Source organism: Anguilla anguilla, chromosome 5 (assembly GCF_013347855.1).
Source record: "Anguilla anguilla isolate fAngAng1 chromosome 5, fAngAng1.pri, whole genome shotgun sequence".
In the NCBI taxonomy this organism is placed as follows: Eukaryota; Metazoa; Chordata; class Actinopteri; order Anguilliformes; family Anguillidae; genus Anguilla; species Anguilla anguilla.
The window spans coordinates 63,346,158-63,369,490 of NC_049205.1; the positions used below are offsets into that span (position 1 = coordinate 63,346,158).

At 47.7% G+C, this 23,333-nt stretch overlaps 1 pseudogene; it reads right to left on the reverse strand.

Annotated features, from left to right (window-relative positions):
* Positions 1-10,962: 10,962 nt before the first annotated feature.
* LOC118227999 overlaps positions 10,963-23,333 on the reverse strand; it is a 96,679-nt pseudogene continuing 84,308 nt past the window's right edge.

The following is a 23,333-nucleotide window of genomic DNA, read 5'->3' on the forward strand; positions in this document are numbered from 1 at the left end:
TAAAAGAATAAAATGCTCCCTTTCACCCCTCACACCCAACCCACCCACATATGCTGTTTCACTCAGCCAAATACGGGTATGTTCACCTGAGCCAATGACTCTTCTCTCGAAGGACAAGGCCAGACGCCCCTCTACTTCTCTTCTCTCTCCCCCCCCCCCCCAACTCACCCCAACTTTTGAGGGTTGACTTCTTGTGCGCGTGCGACGGGCCCTGAGATTTGGGGGATGAAAGGGCCGGTTGTGTGAAATGCATGGGTGGGGTTATTCCAGTTCCCCTCTTGTCTACACCGTATGCAAATGAGCCGAGGGGGGCGTGGCCTTCTCCATGGGAACTCAGGGACCGCTGCCTAATCCGGGCCTTCTGAAAGGCTTATTGATGCTCAGCATGGTGCCTGTTCACAACCCCCACCCCCCCCCACCCCCCCACCCCCTTTGCCCCCCTCAAAAAAATCCCCATCCTCCCTCCAGCCTCCCCAACACAATCCCTTTTTCCATATCTACACACTACACCAGACTCGAGACTGTCCCCCTATTCAACACGATTTCAAAGATTATGTCTAATTTGAAACAATACTGAAATCATTAAAGAGTTTGGGGTTGGGGGTGTTGGGGTGGGGGTGCGGGGGGGGGGGGTGGTGTTGGTTCCCACGGTTTCTCTGCAGGGATCCAGTGAAGAATGCTCTTTTGAAACCGATACGGGAAGGAGTGAAATAAGTTGTGAAATTCTCCAGATCATCTCATCTCATCACAGGGCGTTACCATCAATCTCTTCTTCAGAACATTTCAACACTTTCCTGCAGGAATCTCAAACTCCGGTCCTGGAGGGTCGCAGTGTCTGCAGGTTTAACTCCAGTCCTGGAGGGCCGCAGTGTCTGCAGGTTTAACTCCAGTCCTGGAGGGGCTGCAGTGTCTGCAGGTTTAACTCCAGTCCTGGCGGGCCGCAGTGTCTGCAGGTTTAACTCCAGTCCAGGAGCCACCCAACAGCCTGGTGGGTCCAGGTTTATCTGAAAAGGCCTGATGTAGGTGCAGGTTTGTTTTTTTTAACCCATTTCAACTAATCAACTAATTCATCGCCACCAAACAGGACCTTGATAAATAGAATCAGGTGCCTTAGAGCAGGGCTGAAACAAAAACCTGCTTCCACATCAGCCCATTTTAGAGAAAATTGGATTCCCTTGATTAAGTGACTTCGGCTAAAACCATCTGGCAAACGACTAAAATGTGTAAATTGCATCAATTCAATTTACAATTTAGTGATTTGGCAGAAGCTTTTAGCCAAAGCCACTTAGAAAAGCTTGTTTAATGTGGTAAGCAAATTAGCAGCGCTACAGAGGGGCAAAGCTGCAATGGCCAGACCTGGGCCAGGCAGGATGGGTTATTTTTAAAAAGTGGAGAAGCTGTATTAAACGTTGGTCTGAAATGGTGCGTTTGGAGACATTTTGGCCTGCCTAAAACAAGCCTGACGGAGTCACTCAGTTCAGACTGGAGGTACAGGACCCTGTGTACCTCATCATTAAGTCTCCACTTACGTCACTACCCACCAGACAAAACAGCAAATAAAGAGCCAGGCTTCTTCCTGCGTAGGCCTCAACTGCCATAGTCCCTGAATAACCCAAAACCAGAACCAGAACCAGGACCTAAACACAGCCACCATTTTCATTTCACTATCCTCCTTACTTTTATTTTTATTTTTTTACACACCTCCACCCCCCAACCCCATGAAAATGTTGCATTTAACACATTACACGCTATCGGGTCACTGACAGACAGGCACTGATAACAACAATAATAATAAAAAATAATAAAATAATAATAAATAACAAGGCTGGAAAAATATGCAGGACAATGAGAGCAGTCTCAGGCTTTGCTTACATTGAAGCCAGATGCTTACTTAACTGGCCCATTTCGATAACTGCAGCAGTGATAAGTGTGATGTGTGCGTGTGTGTGTGTGTGTGCGGGGGGAGCAGTATGATATCAGGGGGGGCCCCACAGTGTTTTTCTTTCCAGAGCCAGACGAACTCCTCTCGCGCCTGTGGGCCAGGTGTTTATTTCCCCCCCTAGCCTCTCTATGATTGGTCGGTTTTTAGCCCCGGTACAAGTTCCAATGTCCTTCCAGAACGTTGAGCTTTTCCATTTTTGTGTTTTTTCCTTTATCTTTACTTGGAACCCGTCTTCATGTATTCTACTTGTTCTGCACAACCGGGATGATGGCGGGATGTCTATTGAATCTTAACCGTGAATTTCAAAGCCATTGTGTGCTTTAAGAATTAAGTTGCTAACGAGCTGCTATATTGGAACTACAATGTCTGTTGCGCACAGGCGGGCTAGTATGGAAACTTGAGTGGTGGTTGGTGGAATGTGACCATTGTTGTAGTTTCAATATAGCAACTTGTTAGCAACATACTTAACAGCTTACAATTCACGGTTGAGATATAAATGGGTGTAATTTATGTTGTAGAACAAAATGAGTAAAGCTCTAAAGCTTATGGTAACCACAGATCGTATTTTCTTCAGAAATCAAAATCGCCATTGCAAAAAAAAAAAATTGGGAATCTGCCAAGAGAACCCATGGCTCAGAAACTCACTTCCAGGTTTTCAGACTACGAACAGCAGCACTCAAGGGCCACAACCTTTTCCTGCATTCAAGAGACAGTCCAGCACTGTCCACAGCGTCAAACCAAATGAGCAGTTCCATGAATAAATTGTCCCGATATTTAAAAGTTTAGGAACCAGGGGTCTAGTCTAAAAAAAAAAAAAAAAAAGGTCCAAGAGTTTGGTTGAAGATAAAAACAGAACTGAAGTGTCAAAATGTGAAGCTGTGTGATTAAATGAATGTGTCTGAAAATAAATCTGCAGCTCTTCAAACTCTTTGTATGGTGGACATGACTTTGCTGAAAGACACAAGAAACGAGTGAAACAGGAAATGAAGAACAGGTCAGGACAAAACTGACACACGTTACAACGGTTTGTAGCGTAGCTCATTTTATTGTTTTAAACAGTTTTGCATAGGAAATATATCCACTTCCAGTGAACTGAACTGGAGTACAAGCAGCTGCTAGCAGTATAGGCTGGATATAACAGTAACAATCACAATAAGTCAAGCTTTATTTACACAGATTTAAAAATCTTGTGGCAATTTTAGCCCCTACACCAAAATGCAACCAAATCTAAGGCAGTGCCTACTGTTTATAGCGAAGCAGAAAACTGTTCTATAAAACCACTGAAAATTAACGGGTTTTGGGAGGGGTTGGGGGTGCGGGGGATGGGGGGTTTGGAGGGGGGGGGTGCCTCGTTCTACAGCAACAACACAAATGACACCTTGCTTTTCCGAAAATAACAAAAATACAAATAGTGGCTTCTAAAGCCTTTCACGACATTACATTCAGCTAGCTAACGCAAAATGAGTGCACAAGCCCACGGATTAACTACAAGAGCTTGTGTATTTTAGTCGACGTTGTTGCGTTTTGAGCGTCTATTCGTTTAATCGCCAGCCGCAAATGGGTGTTAAAAGTGCCACAAGACTCCAAAAATGGATCAACCCTGCTGTGTAGCGAGCAAGCAAACAAAAACAAAAACAAAAACAAAACATAAAAACAAAAAAAACAAAAAAAAAACACAAAAAAGAAAAAAAAGTTCTCATTTATTTATTCATTTTTTTAAAAACTGACAACTGGTCACCTACAGTTGTACTAAATGTAGAATTGACAATCTATAGAAACACGTCCCTACTGCTGTTTAATACCAAGAGACAGGCGCTCTCTCCCAACTGATAAAAAGCACAAAACGCTCAGCTGAAGACACAGGGAAAAAAACTGAAAAAAGAATGGAGGAAGAGTCGCCCCACACATTCTGTTTGTTGAAGTTTCGCGACGACATTCCTACTGAATAAAGAACGTTATTTACAACCGACTCGTCTGAGACTCATCTTAAACAGGCACTGCTATTAAATAGGTTTTTTTTTTTTAAATCCTTCTTTTTTATTTACTATTTATTTGGTAAACATTAAATATGCTGGTTTTTTTCCCCCACCCCCATTAATGTTCTTGTTTACACCACCTGATGTTAAGTTAATGTCATATTCAATGCCTTCCAAACTAAAAACACTAAAAACACACGGAGACCAACTGCCCTACACTGACTCCACCCATAAAAGTCAACTCTTCTGTTCACAAAATACATCTGTGGGATCAGCCTCCGTAGCAGTTTCACGACGCATGCCGTAAAAGAACAAGCCGCGTGGAGATTGGCCAGTAAGCACCGGCCTTCCTTGCATACGAAAAACTTAGAATTTTAAATAACGGGGGAAGCTCGGTGGCATCCAGTTTGGCCGCGAAATCACAAGGTTCCGTCAGCTTTCGATTTCGCCAGCATCCCGGATGCCGTTAACAACGTAAAACTGCAAAATTATTTCATACACGTATTTAATACAAGTACACATACGTACATTTCCGTATATATTTCAACTAATCAGCCCTTTGAAATAAAAGGGAAAAAAACAAAACGTATGAAGACAATCAAAAAACAGAAAATAAGACAAACTACAATGTAAAAAAAATTACTAACTTGACCAAGCTCCTCCCCTTCCTCCTCCCACCTGGAGTAATAGCTGATTGTGTGCCGTTAGCCAGGAAGCAGGGTTACATTTAGAAACACTAGCACAAAGACTAGCAAAACTCTGAGCACGTGGGGGTCAAAGGTCATTCAAGACCGATCACTCTCCTGTTCTGGTGATGTTCACTAAACACGTCCCGGACATCTACCACACAGAGTGATGGGGAATTCTAATTCCGATTTTTTTAAAAGTGCAAAAAAATTAAGGTAGTCACTCAAAAAAAAAAAATAATAATAATAATAAATTGAATTTGATGGAGTATAACATGTGGAGGCAAGGCCTGTTCTAGCTTAGTGTCAGAAAGCCAGGCCAAAATACGGTAGCTATACAGTGATGCTTCAAGAGCCCGAGAATAGTGCCTTTTCAGTTGTTCTCGTTATAACCAATCTCATCGTTTGCGATGGCGAGTTACTGCTTTTTATTGGCTTGACTGAGTTGGTGAACCTCTACCCATCCACTCCAATCGCTAGCAAAATAACTTGACAGGCTATCTTGTTTGATTGACATTGCTTGTTGATAGTTTAAAAAAAAAAAAAAAATTTTAAGTACAAAACTCACAATTGCAACCGGTGTAAGTGCATAGACTGTTGCGGGTGCAATGCCTGTTTCCTTCCACTTCCAGATCACCCCTTATTGGATAAAATGCAATCACAAGATTGCGTAATGAGCATTGTAACTTATCAGACCTGTGTTTTGTCAGTTGTTCGAATGGCCTTCGGAATGCACTTATTGTACATCGCTTTGGATAAAAGTGTCTGCCAAATAAATGTACAGTAATGTTACGTAAAGTGTACTTCAGCACATTGTTTTGCGTATGCGTGCAAGTTACCGGTATGTTAGTTCACTTAGTAGCCTGTATGTAAATGTATTGGCTATGAAGGTCGTTAACAAGGCTCTGTAGCTAGCTAGCCAGCTAGCCGCTAACTAGCCAGTGACAAAGCCACGTTAAATTCGGTTCAGTTCATATCATACTGGTTTCAATTCATATTGTGGAAATGTTGCACTTGTGTAACTGTTTGTGGTTTGATTGCACTGCGAAAATTAGGTGGCGCTTTTGCATGTAAAATTAGCAGTAAGCCAGTTACAATATTTTACACTAGCTAGCGATAGCCATATACATAGCAATTGTGATCTAGTTAAGTTGGCTAACGTTAGCTAGCTAGTTAAGGACACTTAGCTAGCTAATGAAACGTAGCAAACCAGGAAAAGGGGTCAATGTATCCAAACGACACCAGTTCCGGAACCGGACCAGAAGTGGAAGGATACAGGCTTTGCACCCACAACACGTATTTGTAAACTGTATACTGGGGGCCTGATTGACAGGAAACGGGCACGGCCTTCTGGGAAATGTAGGCCTGGACACTGTACGATGGGACTGCAGATTTCACAATGCAAAGAACAGTACTGCTTATTAACGATTGCAAATCGGGACTACGGTTCTTTTGCCATCACTTTGAACATAAATCCGTTGATAGCATTCAAAAAAAAAAATCTGCATAAAGTGACAACATTGCTCCTGTCATGCCTAATAATATTATGCAATGTGACCCTCATCTTACATACCAGAATATATATAATTTTTAAAAATGCAACGAAAATAATTTTATAAATCACAAAAAACGTTCTATGGTCATACTAACTAAAGGGACAGTGGTACTGTACTTCCAATGCTTATGAAACAAACAACAAACAACCAAAAAAACAAACCCTTCATAAAATTTACCTTTTCCCCTTTTACAGCCCTGCGAAGAACACCCTTAACTCATCCTCCTTCAAGCACAGGATCCCAGAAACAGTGATTCCTTCTGCATTCAGGTACAGGGGGGAACTGGTGAGCTTAACAGAAGAGAATTTTGTAGGCAACCTTTTTGCTAGCTTTTTTTTTTTTAAAGGGAAATGACTCGTATTCCTTTGCACATTAAATATTAACTTTACAAAAACAGGGAATTAAAAAAAAAAAAAAAAACCATACAGTGTACAAAGCTGCTGTCTTGGCAGGGATTTCAGCCCTGGACTCTTCTTTCAACCTGCAGCTTCAACATCACAAACGAGTGCTTCTCTCTCTCTCTCTCTCTCTCTCTTTCTGAATCTGGAGCTGCCATAGTAACGCTGCCTGAAGGACCGCTGCTGTCTTCACCGCGTGAGCTTCCCTAAAACACGGCTAACGCGCTAGCGTCACGCTCGGAGAAAATGCCCTTCCATCGGCCTTCCCTAACGGCCAAGAGGCTGCAAAGCACTTAGCTTTTCAAAAAAATAAAATAAATTTATTTAACAAAAAATAAATTAAATAAAAAGGGCAGGACAGTGCATCAGATGGGGTGGTTTTGTTACGTTTTTTTTGTGGGGTTTGCATTAAAATTCTGAACTAGCTTCTCAGTGAAGGAAGAGTTGAGGCATGACTTGAGATTCACGTCGTTTTACTGGTTTATGGGGGGGGGGGGGGGGGGCAGAACTAACGAACGCAAAATTAACACAGGCCCTCTGGCGCCATCATGGAAGAGTGCAACTGGTAATATTATTATTAATAATATTATTATTAATATTATTATTATTATTACTAATAATAATAATAATGTTATATTTTATGTAGTGCCTTTCATTACATTAAAAAACTTTACAGAGGGAGATTTGCTAACCTCAACCACCACCATCATGTAGAAAACATCTGGGTGGATTCATTCCCTCATGAATGCTCTCTTCACATTAACCAGTCTTGGAGGGCTTCAGTGAGTGCTGGTTTTCGGTTTGTTCCAGCACTAAATCTGGAGTTAAACCTGCAGGCGCTGCGGCCCTCCAGGACTGGAGTTAAACCTGCAGATGCTGCGGCCCTCCAGGACTGGAGTTAAACCTGCAGGCACTGCGGCCCTCCAGGACTGGAGTTAAACCTGCAGATGCTGCGGCCCTCCAGGACTGGACTTAAACCTGCAGGCGCTGCGGCCCTCCAGGACTGGAGTTAAACCTGCAGGCACTGCGGCCCTCCAGGACTGGAGTTAAACCTGCAGGCACTGCGGCCCTCCAGAACTGGAGTTAAACCTGCAGGCACTGCGGCCCTCCAGGACTGGAGTTAAACCTGCAGGCACTGCGGCCCTCCAGGACTGGAGTTAAACCTGCAGGCACTGCGGCCCTCCTGGACTGAATTTCTGGATCCCTGCAGTAAGAGACTGATGGCTGTACACAGGTGAAGGCCTGCAATGCGATGCACTGATGTGAGGGGCTTAACAGCTAATTCCAGTTGCCGTGGACACTCCAGAGGGAACAGCCAGTTAGGCTACGCATGGTGTGGAATGCGCTTTGAGCCGTTTCACGTTCTCCTGCGTAACCAATCGCAAGTCAAGAAAGCACAAATCAAACCTGTTAGCGTGCCTGTGAAACACCGCCACACCAAACGCCAGCGTTCCCCAGGAGCTCACAGATAAACCGGCTGCACTGCGCAGATAACCCGGCTGCACTGCGCAGATAACCCGGCTGCACTGCGCCCCGTGCAGCAGATAACCCGGCTGCACTGCGCAGATAACCCGGCTGCACTGCGCCCCGTGCAGGTCCACTGTTAAGCAGAGGGGTAAGGGTAAACTGACGGACGGGTGTCACTTTTCGTTTGCTGGTGTTTTGTGGGGATTCGTCTGCAGCAGAATGCAGCTGATTGTAGCTGATTGATCGCCAGGAAGTCACTTGGGTCGTTAAGGCCTCGGCTTCAAAAAAAATAAAAAATAAAAAATAAAAAAAAGAAGCAATTTGCATATCGGCGATTATGACTTGCCGAGGGCGACAAGCGGCAGGTCCGTTTTTTTTAAACGTCGGTTTCAGAACCAACGGCGGAGTTTCGTCCAGCGTGCCGTGTGGAAAACCGCCACGCCCGGCCACGCCCACCAACGCGTTTTTAACGCGAGCAGGAAACGGGACCGGAAGTCCGGCAGCAGAAAAGCCGGTTTCCAGAACTTTCGGCCGGTATTGCATCGTAAGCATTTTTTCAGGAAATTATTATTAGTTTTCTTCTTTCCTGCCTTTAGAAATTTTCAGCAAATCGAGTTTTGTTTTTTCTTCTTCTTTTCTGCTTTTCATGATTGTCACGCTCAAGTCAGAACCTCCCCCTCCCGCCCCCGTGTAAAACGAGAAACGGTGGTCTCCCACCCCGAGCGAGCGGATAGCGGACAGGAACCGGTTTGTCACAGTTTGACGGATCAGTGACTTTGCAGCCGAGTCGGACCAAGAACCAAGAGAGTGCATTCTTCACAGACGTGCTGCAAAGATAAAAAGGTAATAATAATAATAATAATCATAATAATAATTCCCCCTCCCAAGGAATCGAAACAGAATGAATGGACACAATTCTCCATTACTCAGTACAGTTAAAAAAAGACCTTGTCACACACTGCATAGAACACAACTCCCACTTTGGTCAAAAAAAAAAGAACAAAAAAACAACAATAACGACAAAAACACCAAAATAAATGTATACAATAGTGTCTATCTCCATACTAGCTTATCATAATCAACAGAGCTAAAAGCACTAAGTACATAGGCAAAACGTGGTATTGCATAATTCTTATAAATCTGACCCCCCCCCCCCCCCAACCCCACCCAAAAATAGTAACTGGAAGATGACAACAAAAAACACAAAAAAACAAACAAAAACACAGATTAGAAAAACCACCAAAACCACTGAAATACTGAAAAATAATGCTGGTTGATTATAAACTTTAAACGGGCAACTGTACACAGCCATGATATGCATATTATAAACGTGAGATAAAATAGCAAATGTTAAAAATCAACAATGTCACAATTTCACCCAGAGTACAAAATACTTTTTTTTTTTTTATCACAAAGATGTTAATTCTTAAAATGGTTATAAATGCAGCCAAAAAAAAAAAACAAGTGTAGTGATGTTTTCTATATTTAAAGGCAAGGCACGTGATGTGGGCTATGCGTCTTCGTGCAAATTAAGATTGTTGAAAAGAGTCGTTAAATATCTGGATTGGAGAGGTGAAGGCATAGGGTCTGCCACGTGGACCGTAGATCAACATCATCTCTCCCAACATCGGGACGATACCGGACCACCGGGAGAACACGCAAGGTTCCGTCAACGTTGTCCAAACACCGCGCAAACGACATTTGAAGAACATTTCCAGAACATTACCTGCCCCCCCCCCCCCCAGGTACGTGCGTTCACAAAGCACCATGCAAATGCACCACACTCTCTTACGCGTCGAGTCGAGTGCAGATTTTTGAGAAGTTTCTTCTTTTTTTATTTTTTACTTGAGCAGCCTGCTTTGCTGTTCAAGAAAATACAAAAAAAAAAAAAAAAAAACTTTTTGTAAACAGTAGCTTTATAAGCTAACGGCCAAATGTCTGTTCTTTTTTTTTGCGATTATGGAACCACAAACTCAGTTATACACAGTTAGTGTCTCACCTGTATTTATTTTTATAATAAATAAAATCTACCCTGAAAGAGGGCAGGTTTCGATAGTTTAAGTGTTGCTTTGTTCACGTTCAGTTCTCTGAGCTTATGCACTCCCTGTCTACACGCTTTCTTTACTTTTTATTTTTTTACCCCTTTTAGATTTAAGATGCAACATAAAATGGTAAAATGTTTTTTTTTTTGTTTTCTTAAAACATTGTATCTCCCTCCGTTTAGAGTCTGAGGGCTGACGGACTTTGATAGCTTCCCTTCAGTAATAACATTTTAATTGCACTTGCCTCCAGAGATCATTTTTATTTTCTGCATTTTAATTCTTTTTTTAAAAAACTTTTTTTTTTTTAATTCCTTCTTTTTTAAGGACAAAAAAGGGGTATGTTTTCTAACCTATGATCATAGGTTTCTGATTGAATCATTTTCAAATATTTTGTGTTTTTTCTTTTTTTAAGAGTCCATAACTCTGTAATTGTACATGCTAAACTTTAACCTTAAACTGAATATCAGCACTGCATAATTGGGATTAGTGTCTTGAGATGAAACATTTTGAAATAAAAATTTTTTAAAAAACCCAACAGAAGCGTGGAAAATTGAAGGACAGAAATCAGATTTCTCACTTTTGTTCCTACGGTATTGCGGAGAAAGTTTTGACTTTGTCAGACTTTCTGTCTGCAGGCTGTTGTCCGCTGGAAGATGGAGGCCGTGCACACAGTCTCTGCACGAGTGTCCCATCCCCTCTAGCCTGCAGGGAGGCTGAGCAGAGCCCGGCTCCCACCAATAACCAGGAAAAAAAACACCAACAGAAAACTAGCATTTCATGCAAACATTAAGGCATCTAAAGTATGGGTACATCACAGTATTGAAGAGGGAGACTTCTTCACACGAACACCGCGTGGTGGGCCCCCGGGGTGGGGGGGGGGTGGGGGGTGGGGGTGGGGGCCCGGTCCCGCAGTGTTTTTGGCCAGTGTCCCGTCGGACTCCGGGGGACATTGGAGATTGTATAAGTGCTGCATGCTGGTTGTCTCGCTTTCCTGGGGGGGTTCCAGGGGGGGTCCTGGGAGGGGGGGGGGTGTTCCTGGGGGGGTCAGTTGCTGGTCTCCGCCTGCAGGTAAGGCTCACCAATGATGTTTATGCTGTAGTTCTGCACATTTGGCGGCAGGATCGGAGTCCCGTTCGCCACTCGGAATGGAACTAAGCTCGCCCAGGTACCAGGACTGCACAAAAAGAAACAAAGAAAAAAAGAAAGAGCAAGAGAGAGAAGGAGGAAGAGAGACAGAGAGAGAGAGAAAGAGAGAGAGAGGGGGAGAGAGAGAAAACAGACTTGGGTCAGTAAGCAGTTGCTTGCAGCAATGACAACTCCTGTAAGACTAACAGATATTCTACCTGGGTTGTTCAGAAACAGATCAGTATCTCAAACGCAAGATTAATACTTTTAGACTAATAATCTGGGGCTATAGGGAGCACTGAGCTTTCATTCAACTGAATTCAGTTTCACAATGCATTTGTATTTTTTGTACAGCATTTTAGCAGTAAGAGCATAAAAGCTTTAAACCAATTATATTATAAGCAACACAAATCCTAAGAGTCCACCAGCTGATATATGTGCTCATGTGTTTCCCGAAAGTATCGGGGGGAAAAAAACTGCTGAAGAGTGTTTTTCACCCCAAATGTTGGCGTGAAATTTTTTAGAGAATGTGCACTGGAGAAGTGTCAACACAGGAATATGATCAGTGATTGGCCAGCATGACCAGGAGGAGTTCCAATACAGGCCAATCACAAGCATGTTAGGCAGATGTTTCCTCAGCTGTGATTGGCCCGGTGTGCTGCAGAAAGAGGTGAAGTCCTGTAAAAAAGCTTTGTGCACAGGCACTGCATTGGCCAGAGGGGGCGCTGTTGAGTAATAAGGAGCTTGAGTTAAGCTCCACCCTGCTGGAGGGTGAACAGCTTGATTGGACGCTCAGGACTCAGAAACAGTTGACCCCCCCCCCCCCCCCAAGAGGTCTGTGTGTGAAATGAACAAAAAAGCATCTAGGTCAGTGGTCTCCAACCCTGGTCCTGGAGAGCTACAGGATCTGCTGGTTTTCATAGTGACTCTGCACTTCATGAATCAATTACAGCAGTTGATTACACTGTTAACTCAACTCACCTGGTGTTTTGGGTCTCTACTGGGTGCTGATTTTAAGGTGAAAACAAAAACCAGCAGACCCTGTAGCTCTCCGGGACCAGGGTTGGAGACCACTGATCTAGGTCTTTAAAAAAACGGACCATACTGCAGTTTTTCACATGCTGAGCTGGTTATGGAACAGTTTTACTGGCTTGAGAATCAGTCAAAGACTTTAGTTTCTGTTCTGTTGATGAAAGCCTTCACTTCATACTAAAAACAAACTTTCTTTTCAGAATTTCTTTCCATTGAAAAAAAAGATTGTTATGCCTCCTCAAAGTAGCTTGTGACCTTTTCAGTTTTAAACGTACACTTTCATCGCATATTTGCGACGTTATTCCGCCAGATAAAAAGCACAGCCTCGCTGGAAAAGGCCCGGAGTGTTCTGCTTAAAAAGCGCGCATATCTGTGAAGGAGGGAGAAAAATGGAATCGTGCGACCGATCCAAGTTTCATACTAATCGAATTCCGTTTCGCTTACAGTCCCGAGCTCGGTAATAACGAGCGATTTGTTTGCACATTCCCGCGTGGGCCCACGCTCTGAGAAGCACCCCCGCGCAGACCGATTCTATTAGAGAAACCGCTACTGCCAGTTTTCTGTGTGAAAGCAAACCGTCTTCAGATGAAGCGCTTCCAGGAAGGAACGCAAATAACCACTAGCTGCCCCCCCCGCTCCGCCCCCCCCCTCCAGACGGATGAAGACCTTACGCCACAAAGTTAAACTGGGACAAAGGACAAAGGTCCCACCAGTGCTAAGGCATCATGGGAAACATCCACCCTTCATTAAAAAAAACACCCACACAAATACACAAGTGTGTATTTATGTTAATAAGGTTCAGTGCATGTGAAATATGATGGTAAACAGCTGTTTATAAGTACACTGACTTATTGCACATCTAGTGCCACTAACTTCAGTGTGACATCTTTGCCTTAAAAAAATATCCACAGTGTCAATTTTTTGTGTTTTTGCTTTCATCGATTTCAGAGCTGGACAAAGGGATCCCCAGTGCGCCCGCCCCCCCACCCCCCCCGAGAATGACATCAGAGGAACCAACCCCAGACATCTCGCTTTAAGCACCCACCATTTTTTTATTTTTTTTAATCCACGGGGGGAAGGGGGGGGGGGGGGGGGGATACACCTCTTCATCCTGTTACCCAAGGCCCGGCAACAAGGCACGAGACAACAGCCGGGCTGTCAATCAGGGGGTCACGCCGAAATACGTGGGAGCAGACAGACAGCATGTTGGGATGGGGGGGCGGGGGGGGGGGTTGGGGCTTAACCCCACCAGTACATGTTGAATAATTAGGGAGATGCGAACCCAGTGCTCTTAAATACCTGTGGTGCACAATGGCCGCTCTCTGTCTGAGGATTAGAGCGCTAACGTGCTAACGTGCTCCTCCGTCGCCATGGCCTTGGGGTACACAGGCCCACCTTTGTTTAAAAAAAAAAGGGGGGGGGGGGGGGTATGTGGGGGGGTTTCGTCGTCTTTTTTTTTTCTCCTCCCCCCCCCGCAATTTCTTCTCGATTTTTTGTTTTTTTGTTTTTGTTTTTTATCTGCAGGTGCAAGGCCTCAGTAAATGGGGGATTAAATGGGTGTGGGGGAGGGTGTTTGTTTTCGGGGGGATGGACAGGGGTTCAGCTAAAGCCTGTGCCCCCGGAACGGAACTTTGCGGTGGGGGGGTGGGGGGGTGGGGGGGGGGTGAAGACGTGGAACACTGACTTCATTCTTTCAGAGGGCAGCTCAGACTGACTTGGTTGGGGGGAGAAAGGGGAGGAGGGGTAGGGCTTGAGGGGTGCTAAGAGCAGGCATGAATGCTGCTAATTACCGGCTCTGAATTTTACACTAATCACCTTCTGCAGGCTGAGGGGAGCGAGCCGTCAGCGACAGCAGCAGCTGGAGCTCCGAGAGGCTCAGACCAGCCAGGAGGAGGAGGAGGAGGGACCAGCCCACAACAGCCAGGAGGAGGAGGAGGGACCAGCCCACAACAGCCAGGAGGAGGAGGAGGGACCAGCCCACAACAGCCAGGAGGAGGAGGAGGGACCAGCCCACAACAGCCAGGAGGAGGAGGAGGGACCAGCCCACAACAGCCAGGAGGAGGAGGAGGGACCAGCCCACAACAGCCAGGAGGAGGAGGAAGAGGGACCAGCCCACAACAGCCAGGAGGAGGAGGAGGGACCAGCCCACGACAGCCAGGAGGAGGAGGAGGGACCAGCCCACAACAGCCAGGAGGAGGAGGAGGGACCAGCCTACAACAGCCAGGAGGAGGAGGAGGGACCAGCCCACAACAGACAGGAGGAGGAGGGGGACCAGCCCACAACAGCCAGGAGGAGGAGGAGGACCAGCTCACAACAGCCAGGAGGAGGAGGAGGAGGAGGGACCAGCTCACAACAGCCAGGAGGAGGAGGGGGACCAGCTCACAACAGCCAGGAGGAGGAGGAGGGACCAGCTCACAACAGCCAGGAGGAGGAGGAGGGACCAGCCCACAACAGCCAGGAGGAGGAGGGGGACCAGCTCACAACAGCCAGGAGGAGGAGGGGGACTAGCCCAGAACAGCCAGGAGGAGGAGGGGGACCAGCTCACAACAGGCAGGAGGAGGAGGGGGACTAGCCCAGAACAGCCAGGAGGAGGAGGGGGACTAGCCCAGAACAGCCAGGAGGAGGAGGAGGGACCAGCCCACAATAGCCAGGAGGAGGAGGAGGAGGGACCAGCCCAGAACAGCCAAGAACAGCCAGGAGGAGGAGGGGGACCAGCCCAGAACAGCCAGGAGGAGGAGGGGGACCAGACCAGAACAGCAAAGAACAGCCAGGAGGAGGAGGGGGACCAGACCAGAACAGCCAGGAGGAGGAGGGGGACTAGACCAGAACAGCAAAGAACAGCCAGGAGGAGGAGGGAGATCAGCCCAGAACAGCCAAGAACAGCCAGGAAGAGGAGGGGGACCAGCCCAGAACAGCCAAGAACAGCCAGGAGGCGGAGAGGGACCAGCCCAGAACAGCCAAGTACAGCCAGGAGGAGGAGGGGGACCAGCCCAGAACAGCCAAGAACAGCCAGGAGGAGGAGGAGGGACTAGCCCAGAACAGCCAGGAGGAGGAGGAGGGACCAGCCCAGAACAGCCAGGAGGAGGAGGGGGACCAGCCCAGAACAGCCAGGAGGAGGAGGGGGACCAGCCCAGAACAGCCAGGAGGAGGAGGGGGACTAGCCCAGAACAGCCAGGAGGAGGAGGGGGACTAGCCCAGAACAGCCAGGAGGAGGAGGGGGACTAGCCCAGAACAGCCAGGAGGAGGAGGGGGACTAGCCCAGAACAGCCAGGAGGAGGAGGGGGACCAGGCCTCGCTCTTATCCACAGAAACGCCCAGCGAAACAGCTTCAATAACTATGTTTTAGGGGGCATGGCTAAGACTAAGCGGGTTAAAGAAAATCAAGGATTTCTTTTTTACATGCACACACACACTCTCTCTCCCACAGATAAGCATACACACATGCAACCACACACACATACACACACTCACACAGACACATTCTCTCACACACACACACACTCTGAAATCCTCGGAGAGGAAGTGAGAGATTAGACTTTGCTGGCCTGCAGTGCATCATGGGCAGGTTCAGTTCAGCTAGAGACAGATGAGAACTGCAGGGACGGACAGTGACTTCTGCCCCCCCCCCCCCCCCCAGGCTCTTCCCAAAACGCTCCAGTCAAAGGCCCCCCCGCCTCGCCATGTGGGAAAGGCACGTTATTGATAGCGGGGTCTCATTGTTACCCCCATTTTGTAACCCCCCCCCCCCCCCCCCCCTTTAAATTCAAGCCCAATCTGGCATTACCTAATGTCTGGTTTCCCTGGGTTACCAGACAGCCCAAGACACGACCGCCACTTCAGAGAAAACAAACTCTTCCCTTTCGCTTCACCCCACTCTTACGGATTCAAACTTCAAACTCCAAAACTCCCGCCCACCCCCCCCTTTCCCAGTCCCACCTTCGACCCCCTACTTCCCACAGCCCCGTATCCCCCAACTCACCCCCCCCCCTCCCACCTGCCCCCCCCCCCCCTTCAGGCTCTGAAGCAGGCAGTCCTGGTTAATTTAGGGATTAGGTTCCAAATGAGATTTTCTAATGGCATTTTAATGGATTACTGACCCACTTCCTGCAGGACAGCGCAATGTACAGCCTGGCGGCAATTCAATTTGGGGGGTCCGGAGAAGACCCCACAAGACACTCGACGAGATGAGAGGGAGGGGGAAAGGTCTGATTTCATTCACAAATGAAAGTACTGTAACCAGACACACACACACGCACAAACACACACACGCACGCGCACGCACACACACACACACACACAGGGAGACACATGCACACACACACAGACACACAGAGACGCACACACACACACACACACACACACACACACACACAGAGACACACACGCACACACACAGAGACACACACGCACACACACGCACACGTGCACGCACACACACACGCGCACACACAGAGACACACGCACACACACACACACACACACACGTGCACGCACACACACACGCACGCACGCACACACACGCGCATGCACACACACACGCACACACACACACACACACACACACACAGAGACACACACACACGCACACACACACACACACACACAGACACACACACACGCACACACACACACACACACACACGCACAAACACACACACACACAGAGACACACACACACACGCGCGCACACACACACACACACACACGCACACACACACACACACACACACACACACACAGACACAGGGAGACACATGCACACCACACACACACCACACACACACACACACACACACACACACACACACACACACACAGACACACACACACACACACACACACACACACACACACGCACACACAGAGACACACACGCGCGCACACACACACACACACACACACACGCGCACGCGCACGCGCACACACACACACACACACACACACACACACACACACACACGCACACACAGAGACACACACGCGCGCACACACACACACACACACACACACGCGCACGCGCACGCGCACACACACGCACACACGCACGCACGCGCACACACACGCACGCATGCACACGCACGCACACGCTCGCACACACACACACACGCGCACGCGCACACACACACGCACACACACGCACGCACGCGCACACACACACACAGACACACACACACACACACACACACACACACTGTCCAAACCACAGCAAACCTCGTAAATACGCCACACTACAGCGATCTCGCTCAAAGGAACCATCTGCTCTAATGTGAAAAATCTCCATCTCCCACACGCCTCTACGCCTGCAAACAGAACCTAACAACGGATCCTCTGCTTTATTTACTGAAGCAGATATGAGCCCGTTATCACACAAACGCCAGCCAGCAGATACGAGATAAAACATTTAATCTGCTCATCAGGTTTCCTCCCTAGACAGGCCCGGAGAGCACTGCCACATGCTGAAAATATTTAAACTTAAAAAAAAAAAAAAATACCGTATCTTCCACAGCAAGATTTTTTAATGTTTAAAATATCGCAACACCTGGAAACTGCAATAACTCACAGTCAGCATGTTGCGCAGTGTTACGATACGGCGAGATTAGAGTTTAATGTGTCATCAGCGGCTTCGCTAAGGTCAGGCAGCGTACAGCGTGCTCCAGAACTGAACGCCCTGCCCAGTGCTCGACAGCACACGCCTGACCTGAACTCCAAAAGAGAGGTTCCACCCCAGACCTGAGAATACTTATACACAGAGATGAACAACTATTTACTATTGTCTACTAACTTTTTTTAATTTAACATTAGGTTTTAGGTTTTTTTTGCAGGAATTAACAATGGATTCTGGGATCGATATCCATCCATCCAGTATCTTTACCCGCTTGTCCTGGTCAGGGGTCACGGGGGGAGCTGGTGGTGGGGTGAGGTGAGGGAACAGTGCTGCCCACTGCCGCCCTGGGTTTGATTTAAGATACAACCCACACTGATATTATCAGGCATCCTGATAATGAAAGTTCGCTACAGAAGGCTGGAACATGATCAACGATAAAATGAATTCTTGCAAACCTACTCGTGTCAGGGTAAGCTTAAACATTACATAGCGAGCACAGAGCAGCACCTGATGTGACCCAGAACGGGATTCACTGAACATAAAAATATTTTATACGTTCAAAAACGATCAAGACATAAAATCCATATGCTGCAGCAGAATTTATAAGAGGAAACTCCTCCAGACTTGGGCTGAAATATCGGTATTTATTGACAGGTAATCGCAAAACCAGGTTTCCAGGTTTTTCCACTCTTTGCGTGTGTACGCGAGTGTGTGCGTTTGCATGTGTGTGCATGTGTGCGCATGTGTGTGTGCGTGCGTGTGTGTGCGTGCGTGTGCGTGCGTGTGCGTTTGCGTGTGTGTGCATGTGTGCGTGTGTGTGTGTGTGTGTGCGTGTGTGCGTGTCTGTGCATGTGTGTGTGCGTGTGTGTGCATGTGTGTGTGTGCATGTGTGCGTGTGTGTGCGTGCGTGTGCGTGCGTGCGTGTGTGTGTCTGTGTGTGCGCATGTGTGTGTGCGTGCGTGCGTGCGCGTGCGCATGTGTGTGTGTGTGCGTGTGTGTGCATGTGTGTCTGTGCTCCTGAAAGGAAGAAAGCAGCCCTCCTCCCGCTGATCGGGTGTGTGTGCTCATCACCGGTGGCACAAGACAAACGGGATCTTAACGGGGGTACATCGCAGCCCAGAATATTTCTGTTTTTTAATTAGCAGCTAAATTGGGCTCCGGCTGGCAGTCTGTCTGCCGGTTGGCTCCACACAGGAGGCCTCCTCTAGCACAGGCCCACGAAAATCCCTCAAATTCATATCCCCCCTATCCCGTCCTGGCTAAGCAGGCTTTCTGAGTGACCTTTACAAATATGCTCCCTCTGTTTCTTCAAAGCCCTTAGCAGATGTTGGTCCATAGATCCTGGCTGGAGGCTGTGTGTGTGTGTGTGTGTGTGCGTGCGTGTGTGAGTGTGTGTGTGTGTGCGTGGGTGCGTGTGTGTGAGAGTGTGTGTGAGTGTGCCTGTGTGTGTGAGCGTGTCTGTGTGTGTGTGTGTGTATGTCTGTGTGTGGATTTTTAATGTTAACAGCATTCCTTACTATATTCCCTAATAGCCATGAAAACTGATTTTCTGTACTGTAACAGCTAAGGATGTAGTTTTGCTTAAACATAAATAACCAACCAAATTCTAGAGAGCTGGTGACCATGGCGACAATCTCCAACGGTAACCAATCTCAGCTCCTCCAGCAGCCCTGTGCTGGAGAGCAGATTGGCTGAGCATGAAGAAGCTCAAACAGGAGAGCTGATTGGCCAAGCATGAAGAAGCTCAAACAGGAATTCTGATTGGCTGAGCATGACGAAGCTCAAACAGATGTTTTATGTATGTTCTTCCTTGGATGATGTTTTCACAACACATCCCAGACCATACTCTTAGTTTACACCGGGCTGACATTAAACATAACAACTCACATAGGACAGAGGGAGGGAATGACAGCAAGAAGAGGAGAAGGAAAGAGGGGGAGGAGGAATAGAAAGAGAGAGAGGGAGAGCAAGCGAGAAAGGGCACAGTGTGTGTACACGGGAAAAAGAGAAAAACAAGAGGAGAGAAGAGGAAGGAGTGAGAGAATGGGAGAAAGAGAAAGAGATGAGGACAGGAAAGAGAGACAGAAGGGGAGAAGTAGAGGAGAGAAAGGAGAGAGGGAATGAGAGAAAAAGAGGAAGAGCAGAGGAGAGGACAGAAACAGAAGGGGGGAGAGGAGAGAAAGGAGGGAATGAGAGAAAAAGAGAAAGAGAGGAGGAGAGGACAGATAAACAGAAGGGGGGAGAGGAGAGAAAGGAGGGAATGAGAGAAAAAGAGAAAGAGGACGAGAGGACAGATAAACAGAAGGTGAGAGAGGAGAGAAAGGAGGGAATGAGAGAAATAGAGAAAGAGAGGAGGAGAGGACAGAGAAAGAGAGGAGGAGAGGACAGAGAAACAGAAGGTGAGAAAGAGGAGAGAGAGGTGGCGTAAGCCCCATCAGCCCAGGTGTCTGAAGCAGTGCCCACACACCTGCAGGCTGATTGGCTGCACCCGCCGCCAGGACGTCCGCTGTGCGTACGGACAGCTGCCGGGGGCGACAGGCATGAGCCAATCACAGCTGTTTAAAGCCAGCCTCGCCAAATTCATCTAGCGGTTTGGCTCGGAGAAATCAGAAACACCGAAAACAAAAACAAACATGAAAAAAACAACCACAAATCTGCAGCCTAAAATGCTTATTTTTTTAGGATGACTGACGTATCTCCAGATGTTCCCTCTCTCTGATTTGCATCGTCCATTAGTGTGTTTACACACGGGACACCGAGCCTTCGAGCTCTGACGGGATAGGTATGCTCTTCAGCTACGACAGCAAACAGCACGTGTTATCGTCATGTGACGCGCTGACGGAGAGATTCCATTGGATCTGCGTAGCGGTCGCCATGGGGATGCGTTGTGCGAAAACCAGACATCTTTCCCATGGGCGGAGCGACGACACACGAGATCCCTATTCACTCGGTCGGCCACTGCCAGAAGCGTTCTACAACGGAACCATACCTAAGCTTTGAAAATAACGTTCACAAAAATTTAAAAAACACATGGCCCGAAAGATGACCGCCAAAAAGATAGTTAGAGGGATCAGATATGACCCTCACTGTCCAACATTCAATCAACATCTGTCCTAAACACACATGCTTTTTCATCACTATGTCACAATAAATAAATAAATAAATAAATACTAGCTTTCAGTGGTTTGTCACAGTTAAGGACAAATGTTGATTTGTTGATTGAATGCCAGCCAGTTCAAAAACACTCACACAGTGACTCAACACCCCCCCCCCCCCTGCACACATCCCACAATCCCCTTCTCCCAGCTCTCTAAAAGTAGCACATCTCCTGTGGAACTGACTCCCGTACCTCATCTTCATAATAAACACTTGGCCAAAAGCAGATTCACAATGTGACACTGAGAGATTAATATTTATTTCCTTAAATTTTTAAGAAAGAATTTTCTTAGAAAATTTATTTTTTTGTTGGAAGTAATGAAAAGGTTACCTTTGCCAAGCAATTCCCCCAGAATCCTCAGAGTGCCGGGGGTAAGCCTCTCTGCTGCCCTGAGGCCTCGTCCAGTCACATATCCTCAGCTGTCAATCAAAACCTAGCGGTCAGACACGGCCCAGGCAAGGCTGCACCTTACTTACCACGTCTACACAAAAAACCATGCATGCAATAAAAAAACAAATAAATAAAACAAAACCAAAAAAGCAAAACTCTATTGCAGGGTTAAAGTACACAGCCATCCCCTCTCAGTGGCTTAAAGTTTTACAGCACAGTGTCAACATTTAAATATATTACATCACACTGACTACGAGCCGTTACAAAATCCAGTCAAACAAGGCACATGAAAGCATATGTATGTATTTTGTGTAGCATGCAATCACATTAGTATTGTAAGCGTTAACTGACCTGCGAATAAAAGAAATGTTAGTGGAAAAAAAGAAATGAAAAAAGGTCATTGTTAAAACAGCTTGATGGTAAAACGCGCTGCAGTTATGGAAGTGCATGCGTTGGAGCTTGTGACACATGCACTTTTGGAACAGACTGAGTGTGAGTGTGTGTGAGAGAGAGAGTGTGTGTGCGTGTGTGTGTGTGTATGTGTGTGTGAGAGAGTGTGAGTGAGTGTGTGAGCGCATGTGTGTGTGTCGGTGTCTGTGTGTGTCAGAGAGTGTGTTTGTCAGCATGTGCGAGTGAGTGTGTGTGTTAGTGTGTGTGTATTTGTCAGTGTGTGTGACTGCATGTGCGTGAGTGTGTGTGAGTGTGAGCGTGTGTGTGAGTGCGCGTGTGAGTGTGTGAGCGCGCGTGTGTGTGCGTGTGTGTGCGTGTGTTTGTGTGAGTGAGTGTGTGTGCGTGTGTGTGTGTACGTGAGTGTGTGTGTGTGTGTGTACGTGAGTGAGTGTGTGTGTGTGTGTACGTGAGTGTGAGTGAGTGAGTGTGTGTGTGTGTGAGTGAGTGTGTGTGAGTGAGTGAGTGTGTGTGTGTGCATGTGAGTGTGCGTGTGTACGTGAGTGTGAGTGTGTGTACGTACGTGAGTGTGAGTGAGTGAGTGTGTGTGTGTGTGTGTGTGTGTACGTGAGTGTAAGTGAGTGTGTGTGTATGTGAGTGTGAGTGTGTGTGTGTGCGTGTGTATGTGAGTGTGAGTGAGTGAGTGTGAGTGAGTGAGTGTGTGTGAGTGAGTGTGTGTGAGTGAGTGTGCGTGCGTGTGTGTGTGTATTTGCAGGCCTCAGGTGGCAGACAGGTTCACAGGCTCTAAGCCGACGTTGCTGGGTTCACACACGCCCCTCCCTGGCCCGGGTTCTGAGGGTATTCCACAGAGCTCGCGTCTATCCCACAAACCACCTCTGCGTCTGCTCCTGCCAAGAGCGCACATCCGTTCCTCTCACGTACACGACACTGCACCGAGCCGACAGGTCAGTCTGCACCCAGCCCGACAGGTCAGTCTGCAGGAGCCCGACAGGTCAGTCTGCTGGAGCCCGACAGGTCAGTCTGCACCGAGCCCGACAGGTCAGTCTGCAGGAGCCCGACAGGTCAGTCTGCACCAAGCCCGACAGGTCAGTCTGCACCCAGCCCGACAGGTCAGTCTGCAGGAGCCCGACAGGTCAGTCTGCACCGAGCCCGACAGGTCAGTCTGCACCCAGCCCGACAGGTCAGTCTGCACCCAGCCCGACAGGTCAGTCTGCACAGAGCCCGACAGGTCAGTCTGCAGGAGCCCGAAAGGTCGTCTGCACCGAGCCCAACAGGCCAGTCTGCACCGAGCCCGACAGGTCAGTCTGCACCGAGCCCAACAGGTCAGTCTGCTGGAGCCCAACAGGTCAGTCTGCACCGAGCCGACAGGTCAGTCTACACCGAGCCCGACAGGTCAGTCTGCACCGAGCCCGACAGGTCAGTCTGCACCGAGCCCGACAGGTCAGTCTGCACCCAGCCCGACAGGCCAGTCTGCACCGAGCCCGACAGGTCAGTCTGCACCGAGCCCGACAGGCCAGTCTGCTGGAGCCCAACAGGTCAGTCTGCACCG